Here is a 6,870-nt window from a genome sequence, read left to right on the forward strand (position 1 = left end):
TTGCTCCCTGATCTCACTTTCCCCTGAGTGTTCTCATGAGATGCAGACCAAAACTGATCCCTTCCTCTCTCCTCTGGGGAAAATCAGCTCCTGATAGGTTTGATCTCTCCCACACATATTTTGGATTGTTCATCCCTTTTTCCATTCCTCTCTCTGAAATTTTCTTTCTTTCTGGCGCAGGTAGTGACCTATGCCTGGATTCTCTGTGTCTCCCATCAGGTGATGGGATGGTGAGTCAGAATGAGGAGGAGACACTCCAGCAGGAAGATGCTGAGCAAAGAGAACCACGTGGAACTTTATCAGGAAGACTCAAAGGGAATGTTTCCAGGAGTTGTGCACTCCCAGAAAAACCAAAAGCCTGTGAGACTCAGCAGAGGCCAGAGGAAAACTTTAGTAGCCACTCAGACCTTATAACAAGTGACAGAATTAACTTGGAAGAGACACGCTACATGTGCCATGAGTGCGGGAAAAGCTTCAATCAGCGCTCACACCTTATCAGACATCAGAGAATCCATACAAGGGAGACGCCCTACACGTGCTCTGAGTGCGGGAAAAGCTTCAATCGGCGCTCAAACTTTATTAGACATCAGAGAATCCACACGAGGGAGACGCCCTACACGTGCTCTGAGTGCGGGAAAAGCTTCAATCAGAGCTCACACCTTACCAGACATCGGAGAATCCACACAGGGGAGACGCCCTACACATGCTCTGAGTGCGGGAAAAGCTTCAATCAGAGCTCTGTCCTGAGTACACACAGGAGAATCCACACAGCGGAGAAGCCCTACACGTGCTCTGAGTGCAGGAAAAGCTTCAGTCAGAACTCGGACCTTATCAGACATGAGAGAATCCACACAGGGGAGACGCCCTACACGTGCTCTGAGTGTGGGAAAAGCTTCAATCGGCGCTCAAACTTTATTAGACATCAGAGAATCCACACAAGGGAGATGCCCTACACATGCTCTGAGTGTGGGAAAAGCTTCAATCAGAGCTCTGTCCTGAGCACACACAGGAGAATCCACACAGGGGAGACGCCCTACACGTGCTCTGAGTGCAGAAAAAGCTTCAATCAGAACTCAGACCTTATCAGACATCAGAAAATCCACATGAGAGAGAACTGTAATAAATCCCTTGACTAGGGCTGGGCAAAATTTTTAAAAAAAATTCACATTTCCTAATTCCCACATAGTGATTTTTGCACCATCTTCACCGTGGTCTCTCAGCTCCACCAGATGAGTTACCTGCTTCTGCCTTTTGCAGCTCACCCTTCTTTGGGGTCAGTGTGATCTTTTCTATCAACTCCTTTCCTTTTGAGCTAGGAATGTTCATCAGCTCCTGGAGATTTGATCCCAACAAGGTACAGTGAGGCAAAAAGTATCTGTGCCTTACATCCACTAGGGCTGTACATGGCGTCGTCTGCTCAAGTTAGTGATCTTGATGTAAAAAGACAATTATAGTTGTAGAACAGATGCCCAGGTGCAGTGGTTGGCATTAGCTTTCCCCTTCAACTGACCTAAATTCCATCACTTTTCCTAGTCTAAACAAACCCTGAGCATCACAGTTATACTGTTCCCCCATTTCAAAGCCATTGTTAGTCATCGAGTTCCCTTTTTGGAAATAAATTGTTTCATTCCCAGTTGCTCTGATGTTGCTTCAACTTGTGTTGGAGAGCAGATATTTTACTATCATTTTTCTCACTTAAAATATATTGAACTATAAGAAAGAGCAGGAACAGGGCAGGGATAGGAAAAATTGTCATTTCACCCTCTGTAAAAACGATAAATCAGAGGGATTCCCAACGAGAGGCGTACAGCTTTCTGCACCGGGACTACAGCCCTGTGGTGCCAGTGTAGACACCCTGGTCGATTACAGTGCTGTGATTGGCCTCCGGGAGGTGTCCCACAATCCCTGTTCTCGCCTCTCTGGTCTTTGGTTTGAACTCTACTGCACTCCCTCAGGTGACGAACCGTGAACCCCACCCCTTAAATTCCTTGGGAATTTTGAAAGTCCCAGTTCAACAGAGACTAATTATGGTTACAGACCCATCCTGAAATTAGAGCAGGATATTGTAAAGCTTTATCTCATAGTACAGTAACACAATTCAAACCTGTCGGCAGAGAGGAGAAAGCACTCCTTCAGTTCACATTTATTGCTACTGATCTCCCTGACAAACTTCCTTTTCTCAGGGCTGCTCCAGGTGTTTTCCCTCTGTTCCCTCCCAGCTGTGGTTACAGGACTGCAGCAACTCCCCAGGGCCAGCTTTGCTCTTTCACTTACATCCTTCACTTGTTTGGACAGAGCTGTGTCTGCCCCCAGTTTAATTCACATCTGAGAGCTCAGGTACCAACAGATCGTTACAAAGGCTAAATTCCCATCACCATCAGTGGGAGGTTATCCTGGGCTGCCAGGGCTGCAGGATTTAGCCCATGGTCAGTCAAGGTGCTACAGCAGCTGCACTCTTACATTGTGAGTCCTGCAGCTTCATACCAAACTGCTCTGCCATAGTCTGCAGGGGGCCTGACTTGCTGAGAATCTGGCAGAAGAGAGACCCTGGAGTAGAGAAGGAAAATGTCCTCAGCAGTCACAGCCGGCAGGAGCAGGGAAGGTTCGGTTTGTTTTTAAACTCCTCTCCCTGCTCAAGCCTTTAATCATTCCTGTGGCTCTTCTCTGAACGCTCTGCAATTTATCAGGGAAAACAACCAACCAACCAAACCAGGCTGTTCTGCCCAATGTAACAGTCTATTGCCTTTCAAGGCTGACTATAAATCAGCTCGTTCTATTCACCCAAGAGTTCCACTTTAAGGGCTTTTTGTTTTCTAATTTCAATCAAACCCTGTGCAACAGCATCACTGTTAACTCATCATCTGCTCACTTCACATTCACAGGGTCACAAAGTGGGCAGGTCTAAGTCTTTCCTCCCACACCAACATGAAAAAAATCAGTGACAGAAAATGCCCTAAAGCGCCTCTGCTGCCTTGCACAACAGCCTGGGGAAATACATGAGGGGAAGTGCTTTCCTCTCTCCTCCTGACACCGGGTAACATTTCTGTCTGTCCTTGAGATCCTGCCACAGGGACAAGGCTTGAGGATGCAAATGACATGTTAAGGCTTCGTTGGTTTGCACGTTCCTTTACTCCTTCAATAGTGATAAGGGTGCGTGAGCGTGAAATAATCCCGCTCTGACTTTCACACCGGAGGCAATTTTCAGGCTCACAAAAAAAAAATCTTTCTTTCTAACCTGAGCAAGTTGAATCGAGTCGGTACGAGATGATAAATCCGGAGCCCCAGGCTGACTTTCCTTCATCACATGTTTTTAGAGTAGATCACATTCACGGGGTGGGGCTCCTGCTGGGAAGTGTCTGTCCAGTGGCAGCACCCAGTGCACATTCCCCACTTACAAACTCATCTTCAGTATATCGGCCACTGAACCTAGCGAGGGGGGAGGGTCCCAGTGGTCAGGCTCCAGCCCCTGGATCCCGAGCCTGGCAAGCCCCAGTCAGCCGGCCTGGGCCAGCTGTGGGGTTTAATTGCGCTGCAGACATACACGGGTGTCACAATCCCAGCTTCCTTCTCAGGGAATCAAGCCCTCGTCCCTCCCGTGACAGGCAGGGAGAGTCACCACTGTACTCGTGAGCTCGGAACTGACACTGCCCCTGCACAGGGACCCAGGGGAACGGCTCAGGCAGCTCCTTGGCCAGCTGTGGCTGGCAGGAGACCCAGCGAGGCAGGAGCTGCTCTGGGTTCTGTGCAGGGGAGATTAACTGGAAGAAGGGGGGAGTTTGTCTCTGATTTACAGGGAGTTTTGCCAGAGTGGAGCCTGTAGGTCACATGCTGGGGGGCTGTGATGGGCACATGGGCTCCGTGCTCTGGAACAGCTCGGAGTCAAACCCAGGCAGGAGCCTCCTCAATGTGACACCCCCAGGGGACGCCCTCACTGGGGGAAGCCTCCTTGGCTTCAGCACCTCCTGGGACTGACCTTGGACCTTTCAGCCCCCCTGTTCCACACCAGGAGCTTCCTGCAGTGAGTCCACCTGAATCGGACACCTGGGAAAGCCTCACCCCCCCCCGAAGGGGAGTCCTGCACCCCAACTTCCACAGTCCCCAGTAACTCTCAGCCAGCGCTGTACAACAGAAGGTTCGTTAGGGGTCTGGGATCCAGCCTGGGAAAGTTCTGTGTTCGCACAGGAAGCAGGAAGATTCAGCAACGTCCATCTTGGGGAGACCCCGAACTCAGAGCCTGGGCTCTCCCCTCGAGTCCCCAACCCAGCAGACTCCTTGCTCCCAACAGCCCGACTCAGCCAGGCCCTTTGCCCCTCGTCTGTCCTTTGTCCTGCTTCCCTGGCAACCTGCTCACCCGGCCTCCAGCTCGTTCTTTGTTCTCTGACTCCTCCCGGCCAGCTGGCCTCTTGCAGCAGGTGCGCCCCGGCCATCGGTTGCTAGGAGACAGAATTTGTGGCCATTGTCTGGGCCCAGGCAGCTCGACAGCAGCCACACCTGCCCTTTGGGGGTCTCTGCCAAGATTTAACCCCCTTGTCCCACCACCGAGATCCGTGGTCCCAAAACATTTCAGGGTCATGCCCCCCACCCTGTCCATGCTCCCCCCGAGTCGTGGCTGGGAGTGGGGCCGCAGCTAAGGGGGAAGGGACACAGACAGGGGTAAGGGGGCTGAGGCAGGGGCCAGAGCTGGGGCTGGAGCCAAGAGTGGAGCTGGGTGGCTCCTCCTCCCCACCCCCATGGGGGCTGGCCTGGGCCCAGTTGCATCCCCCTGAATGTTACTCCATCCCCCTGGCAGGGTGCACCCCACATTTTGGACCTTTAACCTAGATAATCGTGCAACAAATAGGGGAAACTGAGGCACACACAAGATGCAAACAAAACATCCAGAAAATTCCCACTTCGTCACAGGGGTGTCAGTGGGGTCTGAGCTGGGCAGCAGCACAGGAAAGTGGGGAGGTTAAACTGCAAAACATCCCCCTGTGTTCCCACAAAAGCCTCTCGTTTACCCCCTAACCCCCTCCCCATGAAAATCTCCACCCCTGCCCTGGCCCACAGAGACCCCCTCACTCCAACACAGATTTTTAACTTTTCTTACTTGTCCTTGGCCTTCCACAAACATTGTTCCCATCAAAATGACCCAGGGCTTTTACAATGAGAAAACAAACTAAATCAAACCCAAAGAAACCGCTATCGACCTCCCCACCACACACACTTTGGGTCTGAATTTTTCCACTGAAATGTTGAGGCAATAAAACTCTCACTGCTCTTGTCCAGAAACAAACCTAAGCCCCCCACGCAGTACCTGGGGCATCTATGTCTGACCCACCAAGGCTTCAGCTCCTTTGGGGAGATTTCCAGCTACCCAATTCTGCTGCTATTCCAGGGGAGCAATTCCTGGCTCCTGTCAGCATTTATCTCAGCCCCGTTCTGGGCATCACAGGTTTCTCCGGGAAAGGGCAGCGAGTGGTTCTAGGGGCCAGTGATCCTCCTCCAAATCGAGCTAGAACCTGAGACTTCTTCCCCTTCCCCAGGTTGTGGGCAGGGAGGCATTTCACAGAGCTCTCGGAGCCATAGCCCGTGGCTAAGGAGAGAGAAAAAGCCTCCCATCCCCCTCTGCTCTGGGGGCTGGGTTTCCTCCTGAAGCCTCTGCCCCCCCACCGAGTGCCTATGGCTCATCCCTGACCCTTGCTGCTGCTCCTTGCTATAGACTGTGAAAGGAGCGGAGTCAGTGCAGGAGCCTTCTGGGGACGCAGATCTGAGGCTTTGGGAAAGACACATTGTCTGAGACATCAGAGCGCTGCAAACCCTGCAGCCACCACCTCAATCCGGGGCCTGTTCCAGCCCTGAGTCTGGGCTGCCGCGATCCCTCCCCCAGAGCAGGGCGCCCACAGATTACAGCCTGGAAATAGGCGTGTGAGACTAACTCCTGCTTTCCCTGACAGGGCCTCCCCTAGACCATGTGGCATCCCAGTCAAGCTGTGTCTTCCGGGCCCCCACCCCCCCTCCATCTGTTAAACCATTGAATACCTTATTTTTATTGCATTTGTAGCTCATTTCATGATTTCTATGCACAATCTGGATGCATGATTTTCTATCATATAAGACAATAAATGTTCATGCTAGGATATGTAAATCTGTATTTATTCATGCCATATATAAGCAAATGAAAAAATAATTTCTTTTAAGCATATAGAAACTTTTAATTTTGACAGTAACTGAAATGTACTAACATCTAGAAATGGAACTGTCACCAGCACAGGGTGGGCCGGTATTAAATAGTGTTACAGTCGGAGACAGACAGTGTTAGGATGTTAACCCCAGGCCCTTTGTTCAAAGGTCGCTTCGCTCGCCTTTCCCCCATGAACTGAAGCGCAGCATTCAAGAGATCCAGAGACTAGTTGATGATGTTTCCAAGGGCTAAAATAGCAAGCGATGTCCGTCTTGCATTGGCCATTATTGACTGGAGCAATGGTTTATGGAGAATAAACTTCAAGGTGAGAAGCAGCAGCCCAAAAAGGCCTCTGCAGGTGCTGAAGTAGCTCAGTTGGGAAAGCATTAGACTGAAGATCTAAAGGTCCCTGGTTCAATCCCAGGTTTCAGCAGGCTGTTTCATCCCTCTTCCTGCAGCAGTGGGCTCTTTCCTGGAAACACAGCACTGCCTTTACTCAATGCAAGACCCTCATTTTGGGCTTCACTGCAGGAAAAGGCAGCATTGGCTTCTGCACCCAGTTGGCCCACCGGACCTTTCTTTCTTCTCTTGCTGCTTCTCAGCAAGGGGAAGAAAAAGAAGCTCCCCTTCAAGCTAGAGTCACAAAGGTGATGTAAGGACGACTTCCTGATCCCTGGCTCCAGTCCTCTGCTCTTCCAGCTGACCCA

The 6,870-nt window shown here is 51.0% G+C and overlaps 1 non-coding gene across 1 annotated transcript; it reads left to right on the plus strand.

Annotated features, from left to right (window-relative positions):
• Positions 1 to 6,523: 6,523 nt before the first annotated feature.
• Positions 6,524 to 6,596, plus strand: TRNAF-GAA. Its single transcript has one exon. It is a non-coding gene; the product is annotated as a tRNA-Phe (tRNA).
• Positions 6,597 to 6,870: the final 274 nt, after the last annotated feature.

This window comes from Mauremys reevesii, linkage group 14 (genome assembly GCF_016161935.1).
Source record: "Mauremys reevesii isolate NIE-2019 linkage group 14, ASM1616193v1, whole genome shotgun sequence".
NCBI lineage: Eukaryota > Metazoa > Chordata > Testudines > Geoemydidae > Mauremys > Mauremys reevesii.